Source organism: Nicotiana sylvestris, chromosome 6, assembly GCF_000393655.2.
Source record: "Nicotiana sylvestris chromosome 6, ASM39365v2, whole genome shotgun sequence".
In the NCBI taxonomy this organism is placed as follows: Eukaryota; Viridiplantae; Streptophyta; class Magnoliopsida; order Solanales; family Solanaceae; genus Nicotiana; species Nicotiana sylvestris.
The window spans coordinates 211,923,647-211,937,535 of NC_091062.1; positions in this window are offsets into that span (position 1 = coordinate 211,923,647).

Genomic DNA, 13,889 nt, shown 5'->3' on the forward strand with positions numbered 1-13,889 from the left:
GCGCAAAGGCGACCGCGGCCGCACACGATTCCTCGCGGGCTGCAAAAGAGGGTTCAGAGCCTGCAATATTTTCCTGAACCTGCAACATCTGATCTTTCAAGCCTATAGCATCCCGGAACCTACTCAGAACTCACCCGAGCCCTCGAAGCTCTAACCCAAGTATGCACACTACCTCAAAAATATCCTACGAACATATTCGCGTGATCAAATCATCAATATAACATCATGAATATCGAATTAAGCCTCAAGATCAATGAAATTTCTCTGATTCCCATTTAAACATCAATTTCCCAATTAGAGCCCGAATCCCGTCAAACGACATCCGTTTTTAACCAAACTTTACAGGAGTGATTCAAAACATATATAAGACTTGTACCGGACGTCGGAACCAAAATACGGGCCCGATACCATTACTTTCACATCAGGTTTCATTTCCATTTTCTTTAAACATTTTCAGAAAATAATTTCACTTAAAAAATTTATAACTCGGGCTTGGGGCCTCGGAATTCGATTCCGGGCATACGCCCACGCCCCATATTTTCCTACGGACCCTCCCGTCAAATCACAGACCCAGGTCTGTTTGTCCAAAATATTGACCGGAGTCAAACTTATTCATTTTGAGATTAAAACTTGGCGATTTTCACAAGATTTCACATTTAAGCTTTCCGGCTACGCGCCCGGACTGCGCACACAGATCGAGGTGACTCTAAATGAGGTTTTCAGGGCCTTGAAGACACAGATGGACAAGAAAACAGGTGATGACCCTTTGGGTCGTCACAAACAACCACAAAGTTCTCCATTGCAGACAAATGTCGAGCACAACTTTTAGTTCTATATATATAAGAAATAAGAAATTTCTCCACAATAAAAATAAGAAGTCAAATTGTATTTGAGGTAATGAAGGAATTTTCATATTTGAAGTCATTTACCTAGGTGAAATAGTATTTTCACCTTAAGATCAACAATATTCCCCTCAGGTGTCAACATTTAGAATTATAAGCTTGTTTATTATGTCCACCTCACATTATTATTATTATAAAGATTTTTGAATTTTAAAAACAATGCTATATCGTAAAAGATTTTACTCTATGAAACTACATATATGATATGATATGTAAGATCACAACTAAAGAAATTGCAATGCATAACCTCTTAGCCAAACCCCTTAAGCTAATATCTGTAAGAATAGAAAAAAAATATCAAAAGTTCGGGCGGGGCATAAGCCTCATTTTTAATTTTTTTAGTAGTTTATAAATTAATATGTTCAGATATAAATAAAATAGCATGTATAAAATCATAAATTTAAGTAATTAAAAAATATATGTGTGTGTATTATATATATGTATTATCTATATATGTATATATTTGAACATATTAACATAAGTGTAAACGTATTAATATATCATTAAATTATGCTCTTGCAGTATTAGAATAGAATTTTATATTCTTTCAATATTAGAATAGAGTTAATTTAGACCAGTCAAGAAATTATAAAAGAAAATAAAAGACTTACTTTGGAGATATTATTTTAGAAAATAAAAGGTAGAACCAATTAAGAAATTGAAAAAAATCAAAACAATAAAAACATACCATGGTGAAATAAAAAGACGAAGAATAAAATTTTAACAAAAACATACATGAGTTTAGCATCTGGTGATATACGGGGATGAACAGAAGGATTGATTAACTTTTAAATGTTATCATTATCTTCATATTTGTAACGTTTCATGTATGGCAACCATTGTGTTCTTTTTTTATTTTATTTATGGTACCGTTACTTCTTCGCTCATAACCCTCAATAAAGAGGTATAAGTTATGGGGTGTAAACTTTTTTTTAAAAAAAAGATTAAAGGGAAAAAATGAAAGAAAGGGTAAAAAAAAGAGAGAGGAGAATTAAGATAAATAGAATCCCTACACAGTGAAAGATGTCACATCAGCTTTTTCATTCCCAAATTTATATATATATAGATAGATTGATTGATAGATAGATATAGATTTTGTGTTAGAAATAAAATAAAATTGAGAAAGAATAGTGTAGGAGACGGGGGACTTAAATCTTGACAAATGACGAGGCTCAAGGCCAAAGCAACTAAAGCGAAGGCTTTAGGACCCCAAAATTTTGGGGACCTCAAATTTGACTAAAAATAGATTTTATTTTTCAAATATATTTAATAGTTTTAAGGTAAAATATAAAAATAAAAAGAGAACTATATAGCCTTGTGATATTAGTTATAAATTGTTAATCAAAAAAATATTAGAAGAAATTTATTATAAAAAAATTATTAACACTATTACCTTTGCATCTCAAAAACTATAAAAATAGACTTGAAATAAAATTATATATGAAAGTTTAAATAAAAAATAAGGCCTGTTGACAAAATTTTGCTTTTAAGTCATCAATTTTTTTAAGCCGCCATTGATGACGAGTGATATGATTTTGATAGAATGTACACAACTCAAACAATGACCCCCCTCCAATTGGTGATTGTAGCCAACTGGTTATAATTTATTCTAAGTAAAATACATAATTTACCCATTTACCTTGCACCCAAATTCTTATTACATACCTATTGACCACGGGTTTAATTTTACACACCAAACCTTTTAAATATGTGTCAATTACATACTACTTTATCTATGTGTCACCAGCGTGTTACACACATAAAAACATGCCCGTGAATGATAAAACTTTCATGTCACAAGTTTTATAAAGAATCCAAGTCTCTAACTTTTAAGTTTTTTTTTTTCTTTTTACACCAATTAACAAATAAATAAAAAGGGAAAAATAACCCCTCCCTCTCTTTGTCTTCTTCCCAGGCCCAACCCCCTTCCCCAATCTATGTCATCCCCCCTCTCCTCCGCCCCCCCCCCCCCCCCCCAAAAAAAAAATTCCACACAAAAAATCCTTCTCCCTTCCGGTTTCATCTCCCCTATCTCGTGTTCTTCCCTGACAATCTTCTTTTGCTTTTTTTTTTTGGCTGCTCAAGATTTGAAATTTTTCCTAAACAATTCAACCATTTTGTTTGAATTTAAGTTTTCGATTTCTTATTTTGGAATTTTGTTGACAAAGTGGCTTTTGTGGTTTTTTTTAATTTTGCCAATAAAAGATCTAAAATTTGCCTTTTCGTTATTTTCTTTTGGCTCATCATTCTAGCTTTGTGAAAGGAAAAAATAATAACAGAAAGAAAAGGAAAGATTGAAGACGGAGTTTCAGGTAAAATTCCGACAGGTGAAGTTTTTTGGGTATAATGTTTGTGTGTATCTATTTGGGTGTTGCAGTTAGTAGTTTTGTGGTAGCTGTGGTGGAGTTTTCTTTACAAAGAAGAAGGGTTGCAATGGTGGAGAAGGCGGTGCAGTGGTGGGGAAGGTGGTGCATTAGTTGTTGGATGTTTTTTATTTGAACGGGTCGGTTCTGTAAAGGTTTCAGTTGATTAAAAAGGTGCTTTTTAATTCAGAGATGCGCGTGTATACACAACATTAAATATTAACTAGGGTAGTCAAAAGTAGTGTGTAATTGACACACATTTGAAAGGTTTGGTATGTAAAATTAAATACGTGGTCAACAAGTGTGTAACAGGGATTTGAGTGTAAGGTTGATGGGCAAAACTATGTATTTTGCCTTTACTCTGGGTCTAAACTTCAGAAAAAAGAAATTGAAGGTGCACACCCTCATGTATGAATCGTGATCATTACAAACTTGACCGACTATTCAAATGGGGCATTTGTATCTATACCCAGTTTTGAGGTCACCATTAACGTTATACCCATTTTGCATAAAAATTTACAAGTCTACCTATTTCAAGATTAACTTCATACTTATCGGGTATGAAATTGAAGGAAAAAATATTTTTTTGTGTGAAGTGTAATATACGTAAGGACAATTAAGTCTAAAGTACAAAAATTACACTTAAAATGCACTTAATACCAAAGAGGTCTGAAGTGCAACAACTATTTTCATGCACTTAAGGCTAAATAGGTGTAAAGTAAAAAATTACACTTAAGATGCACTTAAGGCCAAATTGGTTTGAAGAGCAACCAATATTTTCATGCGCTTAAGGCCACACTGAAGTGCAAATTGTCCAGAAACAAAAACTTGTTCTTCGAATTTAATAATTCAACACGCGATTTAGCACCTAAGTCTACTCAAAAAAAAAGCTCAAATTTAAAATATAGCCTCCAAATATCATAAAGAATAAACCCCACTCATCGATTCGTCAAAACAACAACAAATCTAACAAACCGATTTTGCTATTAAGAAGAAGAAAAAATTCTCGACAGCAAAGAAAGGAGCCACATGAGTTCCCTGCTGTAAAATACCTTAAACCACTTTAAAGCCTTCTCACAAATACCATGCAAATTCACCATCACCTTTGTTTTCACAATGACTAAGAAGTCTAAAGTTGTCTATACTTTGGGTACTAGTTAAACTCCATACCAGAAAAATTTTCAAATTAGGGGGAGGCCGGGCTTTCGCCTTTAAAGGGATAAGCTGTGATGTGATAGGCACGAAGTCAAGCAACCTATGAGTAAGTACTCCCGGTCTATACCTTGGCTAAAGTATCTTGCCAGGTATGCTAAGCTACCTATCCCTAAAGAGAATAGGCATCTTATTACGGATAAAACTACGTTTAAGAAAGAACGATCCTTTTTCTTTAAATGGGTACAAGTTAAATTTTTTTTGCCGGAGATGCTTAGCCACTTCTTCAATTCCAGTTGTTACCATTATTCTACTTCTATCTTCACCTTAGGGAAACATAATCCCAGGTCTTTTTACGCTCAGACTTTCCATATATGATCTAGTACAATGAGGTATCTCCTGCCTTTTAGAGTTTTCTGCAACTTGTCAGCTATGTCAACATCCTCATCTATTTCGCTCTTATCACCTGTTACTAGTTTGAAAATCTCACCCGACAACTTTATCCTACTATATTCTTGCGAAATCAAACACCAAGCTTTAACATCAAAGTGATTAACAATAGAAGGATTGTTGTACACTTTCCTGGCCAAAGTTGAATTTTTAGAGACCTGGCATTCCAAAGATTGCGATAACGTCCAGCTCTTTTGTTTCTCCAATCAATTTCTTTATTATACTTTCCGCATCTTTCACAAAGCCCACAACTTCCTCATCAGTTGATGGAAAACTACGTCGGGTGGAATGCTCTGCAGAAGAAAGAGTTCCTTCTCCACATGTCGGGTTAACATGACATATCCACCTGCTTCACATGTCTTCAAGAATCTCCTTCGTTCTTTGAAGGACATGTTCACTAGACAGGGAAAACCAAGGTTCTTTGTCTGATGTCTTCCTCCAGCAGTTTCTACTCAGCTATAAAGCTGACCATTCAACGCTTCTTTGAAAGATCTGCAGTTCTGCACTCCAGTTTTCTCCATTTTATGGAGAGAGGTCCTTCTGATCTAGACATATTTTCTTCTCTTGATTAATATAGATATAATCTGCATTATAAAATGAGAAGTCAAAAGTTTTAATCTATTGATCATAATAAGTTACTGACTACAGTTACATATATGTAAACAACAAATACAATTTTTCATACCCATTTAAAAAATGACAGCAACTACAATTTTTCTTTATCCATGTCTAATTGCACAACAAATAAACAATAACTAGAAAGATCGAAAACCAAATAATTGAGAGTAACGTAAAAGGCAAAAGAGGAGGTTAAAGATAAATAGTTTTCCTGGTCTAATAGAAGTGCTACAACATCTCTTCTTATTATGTAATTCACAACTGGTATATCTAATCTTTGTTATAGTATAAAGATACTTGCTGATTGAAAACTATACAACTTCAAAACAAATAGAAGCACCTTCTACCTACTACAAATTTATCCCTACGATGACGAAAAACATCATAATGCTCATCTTAAGTATCACGAACATTCAGATACAGCATCAAGCAAATGTTTCTACTACTAATTGTTGTGTCATCTAAGTGACGCAAATGCTTGTCTATGCGTTGACCAATTACTTTAAGCTGCTGACATAAATATTCTCAGAAAGAATATATGAAATAGCCCATGATATCATGGTATTTAAATGGATCCGCCTGCAAAGATTGAAAAATAATACTAAATTTTGTTTATGTTAGAAGATGTCAACCAAAATAAGGAAAAAAATGGTTTTACCTAATTAAATTATGAATCTAATGTAATTTGTTAAGTCGATGATTTGCATAGACCTTTTCATATATCTGCTTGTTGGGATTAAGATCAAAGAACATCTTCAAGGGTGGGCTGTGATGCATCAGCCCGAAAGATGGCAATAGTTGGCAACCTACGTCAAGTAAATATGAGACATCTATGTTAAACTAAAAAAGCGCAACACTTGAGTAGACTAAATAAACTATGAGAAGTCCAATAATAACAGCAAATCATTCTACAACTTAAAAAAAACGACATTTTGGGAAAATATGACGGAGTTTCTATCGAAATCTCAAAAGATTGACCATGTATTCAATCAACTATGTTCTATTTGTGTACATGTCACACGTTCGAATTTCAAATTTAGAGAATTAATGACATCATCTCAAATTACGAAAATAAACAACAACCAAATTGCGTTTAAAAAATTAGGAAGAAATTAAAAGGGACCTGCAAAGTCGTGAACTCTCCGCATTTTCTCAGGAGCGGAAAACCTGTTGCCCTTGGCTTGGTGACCGAGACTACATGGTTTTGCCGGCGTTAACCATCGCTGATTTATGGATCCGAACCCAAATTTAAAACTCTACAACCAGTGGTTGTTCCTGTTAGACCTCCAACAATTGAGCTCGACCGGACAACAAGAGTGTTGTCATGAGGCAGCAAAAGTGTTGCAAAGCTTGGTGCATGAGCAACACCAATGTCAAAAATGGGAAAAAGGCAAGTGATTGCCAAGGCTTTGACGGAGGTGAGGCAGCTTGGCAAGGGCTTGACAATGAGTTGCGGGCTAAGGATGACACTTAATCATGGCAAAGGCATCAAGGCATGAGGCAGTGATGCCAAGGCAAGGCAAAAACGGATGGGCAAAGGCAAGCAAATGTGCAACGGAAAGGCAGTGCGCGGGCAGACTTGTCATGCCATTGAGTTGCGGCAAACGGGCCAAGTTCGTGGGCGGATGGCAAGGCTAATTGCGGCACAATGCAGCTGGATACAATGGCATTGGCGCCTGGTCCAGGCCATGGCACGAAATTGGGCAGCAAGTCTTGGATTGACAAAGTCAAAGGCGGTTATCGGCACATGCTGTGCACATGGGCAGCAGTTGAGCATTGTCCAAAAAGCTGGCAGGAGTTAGCACGTTTTTGAGGGCCATGATCTCATTATCTTTAGCATGATTTACATGATCCTAGTAGTTGGGGGTGTCAACTACACTAAGCTAAAGTAGTGGGCTGACTAAGCAAGTGCCTAAGCCTAAATATAGGCAACTATTGTGTAAATGGGGCTGGTTCATATATTATAAATGGACAGCACCCTTCCCTTTTTGAAAAAGAGAGTGAAAAACGTGTGAGAGCACACTATTGAGTTAGGAAGGAGTCCTAAACCTGTTTTCAAGAGTGAAAACAACCTAAGGCTAAGAGTAGTCTTGTGAGGGTCAAGAGTGATCTTCATTTTGTACACGGATGTACTTTGAGTTTGAGTTTTCTTTGTATTTTCGAGTTAAATACAAAGTTGGGAAAGAGTTTCCTGTATATTGTGCCTTTTGTTCACTTTAATTTTCTGTCCCTTCATTCGATTTTCCGTTGCCTAAAATCAGTATCTACTTACTACGTTGAAAGCTGCCTAAATAAATCTAAGTCCAAAGTTACAGAATTTTGGCCGAGTGTTGGAACAGGCTGAAGTCAAGTCGAGACTTGGCTGCCGCGCAGGCTATTTTTGTGGAGCATAAAACACCCCTGTGACAACCCTTCTATTTTGGGGAAGAGTAGAATTATGTCTATACAGGGGGAAGGAAAGAGAGATATTGGGGAAGGGAAAAGTAAAATTATGGCTTTGATTTGAATTGAAGCGACGTTTGACTCTCTGATGAAAAGGCATAACGATTGCCTTTTAATACTGTTAGTTAATTAATGAGGTAAAATAGGAGAAAACTCTAAAAATTTGAGAAAGATAAAGCAATCCCTGACATGTAAGGCTTGCCACATCATCAGGCCAATGCCCCTCAATTATAGATATATAGATAAATTTCACTAAAATCACTCAATTATTTTTATTATTTAAAAGTAACTCAACTTTTACATTATCACTTAAAAATCATTTTGTCTCAAATCCCTATCATAAATATGACATGACATAAAATTTAATAAAAAAAAATTCAAAAATAAATGCCACATAAATTTAAATGGATCATACCCACTTTAGATCAATTTTTTCCTTAATGCGATTGGACCCATAATCCAAATGGGTTTCAATAGGGGGAAAAACACACACCCCTAATAAAATTAGGTCTTGTGATTTTTGTGGGGTTTTTATCGTACAAATACAATGTTTCTTTTGTCTAAATAATTGTAATAGGTTGTCTGTAATTACATGTTCATTGTGAAAATAGACTCGTATTAGTCTTATTATTATTCTTGTATGCTTATGATACATTAATATGTTATGTAAGATGAATACAATACTATTTTATTTCACTAGAAAATTATAAATATCTTATGTGAGTTGGATATAGTAGTATTTTAACTTCAGTAGAGTTATAAAACGACTCGAATGACATACAAACAAGATAAGAATTTTTTTAGTATAGAATAATTGTAAATGGGAATTATGTAATAGAAAATGCAAGAATTTTGTAATATAAGATAATCATTTTAAACTAATATGAAATTTAGTATTTTCTTTTATTGAAAGTATTTGGGTTATGAGTCAAATCACATTAAGGAAGAAATTGAACTAAAGTAGGTATGATTCATTTAAGCTTATGTGACATTTATTTTTGGATTTGTCTCATTAAATTTTATGTCATGTCATATTTATGGTAGGAGTTTGAGCCAAAATGACTTTTAAGTGGCAATGTGAAAGTTTAGTTACTTTTAAGTGACAAAAAATAGTTAAGTGACTTTAGTGAAATTAAAACATAATTGAGTGACCATCAGTGAAATTAACCCACACATGTCTTAACAACCTCCATCTCAACCTCCATCTCAATTGTTGAAAACTACCAATAATTGGTGTCTTTCACGATAGTGTAAACTACAATCCGACTGCCTTAGAGTTAATATCTCTGCCACCTTCCATACAATAAATGAAAAGTACAACATTAACAATCTTCTTAATTTAGAGAAAGAACCCAAACCAAAAAATAATAGTAACAAAGTAATGCCACATGTAAGGTTTTATGGGTCTAAAGGTGTGACGACCCAGCTAGTCGTCTTAAGAATTAATGCCCCGATCCCTTATTAGCTGCCTTCCCCGATTTTATTTCTGCTAATGTCATTTGCCGGGATGTTCGGTTTTGAATTTCAGAGAGTTTTGGGACACTTAGTCCCTAAATGAGAGCTTAAGTATTGGAAAGTTGACCGTAGTCGGAACGGTATGAAGACGGCCTCGTAATGGAAATCTGATAGTTCTGTTAGTTCCGTTGGGTGATTTCGGGGTTAGGAGCGTGTCTGGATTATGTTTTGGAGGTCCGTAGCTAATTTAGGCTTGAAATGCCGAAGATTGAAATTTTGAAGTTTCCGGTTCGATAGCGAGATTTTGATCCGAGGGTCGGAATGGAATTCCGAGATTTGCAGTAGTTCTGTTGTATCATTTGGGATGTGTGTGCAAAATTTCAGGTCATTCGGATGTGGTTTGGTTGGGTTTTTGATCAAAAGCAGAATTCGGAAGATTTTAGAAATTTAGGCTTGAATCCGATGTGTTTAGGTTTTTTTGATGTTGTTTGAAGTGTTTAGAAGATTGGTACAAGCTTGAATAAGATTTTAGGATATGTTGATGCCTTTGGTTGAGGTCCAGGGGCCTCGGGTTGAATTCGGATGGTTAATGGAGAAAATTTTGGAGTTGAAGTTGTGCAGCAGCTGTTCTTCTAGTATTTTTGCATCTGCGGTTTGGGAACCGCAGATGCGGAGCCGCATAAACCGGCGTAGAGGGCTGCGGTTAGAGGTCCGCAGATGCAGAAGTTGGTAAATTAATGAGAGTCACAGATGCGATGTTGTGTCCGCAGAAGCGGGACCGCAGATGCGGAAATCAAAGGGGAATCACTTGGAGGTAACGTCCTTGACTTCATAACTCATTTTTATGTGATTAAAGACCTAATTAGTGGTGAGAAATTTGGAAAAAATGGGTAATTAGGGCTTGAGTTTAAGAAGCCTTTAAATGAGGATTTGAGGGGTCATTTGTACTCCGATTTCAGCGTTCTTGTTATGTGTAGACTCGTGAGAGTACGAGGTTTCTAAAAATGTAAATTTCACCTGATTCTGAGATGTGGACCTGAGGGGCATTTTGGTTATTTTACCTAATTTCGCGTATTAGCTTAGAATTTAATTGTAGAATCAGTTACTTGAGGTGATAATTACAATATGCAATTGAATTGAATAGATTTGGGTCATTTGTAGTCGGATACTCGTGGCAAAAGCGTGGTTTCGAGTTGATTTTTGAGCCGGTTCGAGGTAAGTAGCTTGTCTATCCTTGCGTGGGAGACCTTCTCCTTAGAATTGGTATATTGTTAATTGAATTTCCTTGTACGTGAGGTGACGAGTGCGTACTTGTGCAAAATTATTGGAAAATCCGGCCTTCATTGAGTATTTATCAGCATGGTTCCTCTCCTGCTTTGATTACTTGTGCTATTAAACCTGTTATTAGTTAGAAAAGCTTGTTTAATTGATTCCGTTGCCTTATTTGTTCAACCTACTTTACCTGTACTCCGTGCAGCATGCTAGGTTAGAATTACTTGATGCCTTGCTATGAAATTTCCAATTTCTGGATATCTTCTTGCTGTTGTTTGTGTATTTACATTGGGACTACGGATGTGGGATTTCGGTAGCTCCCCCTTGTCTGTTTACTTTGGGACTACGGGTTAGATTTCCAGTAAATCCACCTGCACAGTTATATGGAACTATGGGAATGCACCCGGTAGATTCCCCCAATACTGGGTATATAGATTTGGGACTACGGATCGGATTCCGGTAGATCCCCGCGCATTGATAGTTGGACTACGAGACGGGATCCCGGGAGATCCTTCGGACATATATATACATGTCATGGACTATGGGACGGTATCTCGGGAGATCCACTGGATAGTTGTAATTGGGACTACAGGACGGTATCCTGGAAGGTGCCCCGAGTTATTATTCATGTGTTGAGCTGTATTTCTTCTGTGGCTTGTTTGTCTCTGTGCTAGTTATTGTTGTTCTTTTCATTCTATGTTATTTCTTGTTGTTGCACATAATTACTCTACTTTATTTCATATTGTTAACCCTTATATTTTATTTTACCTCAGTAGGGCCCTGACCTTCCTCGTCACTACCCGACCGAGGTTAGGCTTGGTACTTACTGAGTACCGCTGTGGTGTACTTGTGCCCTTTCTGCGCATGTTTTTCATGTGCAGATCCAGGTATCTCTACCCAGGCTTATCACCCTTGAGGCATGGAGATCTTTCAGAGACTTCGAGGTACATCTGTGGCGTCCGCAGACCAAGAAGTCTCTATATTTATTCTATCCTGTAGTGTTAGCCCTTCTATCTTACTGTTGATGTAGACATTCTGGAGTTAGAGCACTTTACTATATTTCTTCCAGCTTGTGTTCCCGTGAGTTTTCGGGTTTTGGGATAGTGTTATAGGATTTTGAGATGTTGTGTTGTATATGTCGAGCGGCTGTCACGATCCAAATTTTCCACCCCCGGGAGTCATGATGGCGCCTACTAATGTGAGCTAGGCAAGCCAATTATTAGACCATCTACCTTTTTACCAATTTTATTCTCTTTCGCAATTACGAAGAAATAACATTTACACAACGGAATATAATATAAGCGGAAGAAAACAATAAGCCATCTGAACCTGAATATCAATTACAACCGTTTGAGTCTCGACTACCCAGAACTGGTGTCACAGTTTCACAGACGGTCTAAGAATACTACAATTAAAGGTCTGAAAGAATTAAATACAATATTGTCCTTGGGAATACATATAAGAAACAGGAAAGTAGATAGAAGGAGACGCCAAGGCCTACGGACGCCTACAGGACTATCTCGGGTCGCCTATCAAGAATCAACAATCTCACTGCGGTCCGAAGTCCACAACACTGGGGTCTGCAGAAAAGAGCGCAGAGTGTAGTATCAGTGTAACTGACCCCATGTGTTGGTAAGTGCCTTGCTTAACCTCGGCGAAGTAGTGACGAGGCTAGGACCAGACTACCAAATAAACCTATACAGTACAAATATATACAGCGGAAAAAGAAATATAGAAATAAACAAGTAAAGACGCGAGGGGGAAGCGTGCTTCGGGGAATAACAAGTAAAAACAGAATATCAGGAGAGTTATAAGAAGTCAAAATCCAACCACTAACACGAATACGGAAAACAAAAGCAGATTTCACTTTCTTTTCACATCTTGTTGCATGCGTGCAGCCCGATCCCATTTCCTGTATCTCATGGCAGGCGTGCCACCCGCTTCCATTTTATTTATCTTGTGGTAGGCGTACCACCTGCTCCCATTTCACTTATCTTGTGGTAGGCGTACCACCCGCTCCCATTTCATCATATCTTGTTGTGGCGTGCAACCCGATCCATATATAATATTGTTGTGTCGTGCAACCCGATCTATATATAATATTGTTGTGGCGTGCAACCCGATCCATATATAATATTGTTGAGGCGTGCAACCCGATCCATATATAATATTGTTGCGGCGTGCAACCCGATCCATATATAATATTGTTGCGGCGTGCAACCCTATCCACATCTAATATTTACAATTATAATAAGAGTTCCGACAAGGGATCCATAAGGTTTACACTATCCCGGCAAGGGATTCGACAGCATAAGTAAATACGTCCCAACAAGGAAGAAATAGTTATAACCAAACTTGTTCCAACATCTAACTACCTCAACTATAACTCAACTTGTTCCAACATCTAACTACCTCAGCTATAATCAAACTTATTACAACACCTAACTACCTCAGCTATAACCAAACTTATTACAACACCTAACTACCTCAGCTATAACCAAAATCCTTACCCAACACAAAGAATCATCAACCTAAGTATATGTAATATCAATTAAGAACACAATGCAAGAGAACCACAACTCAACAATAGCCCGGCAAGGGGGCAACGTAAGGATCTCTCCTCTTTCTCACTTTTACTTCACAATTCACTTCACAACTCGAGCCAATGCTCTAGAGTTTCAATTATCACTTATACTTTCACAATTCGTTATACAATTGGAGCCACGCTCTTCAATGTTCATAAAGTCACGATTATTTCTACAACTTTACACAACAAATAGAAATCTTCACTAAGGCATGAATAATACAACGAAATTATGAAAAATCATAATATATGACTCACGGTCATGCTTGACACCAACGTATAGATACTCGTCACCATGCCTATACGTCATACTCAACAAGAAACAAATAGCAAATGGGACACAACTCCTAATCCCTCAATCTAAGGTTAGACCAAACACTTACCTCGATGCCACGAACACAATTCACGATTCAATTATAGCTTTATCCCTTAATTCCACCACCAATTCGCTTGTATCTAGTCACAAGTTACTTAATTACATCAATAAAAGCTAAATGAACCAATTTGAATGCATGGAAATGAGTTTTTCAAAGTTTTACCCAAAAAGTCAAAATCGCCCCTGGCCCACGTGGTCAAAACTCAAGGTTCGAACCAAAACCCAATTACCCATTCCCCCACAAACTCAAATATATAATTTGTTTTGAAATCGGA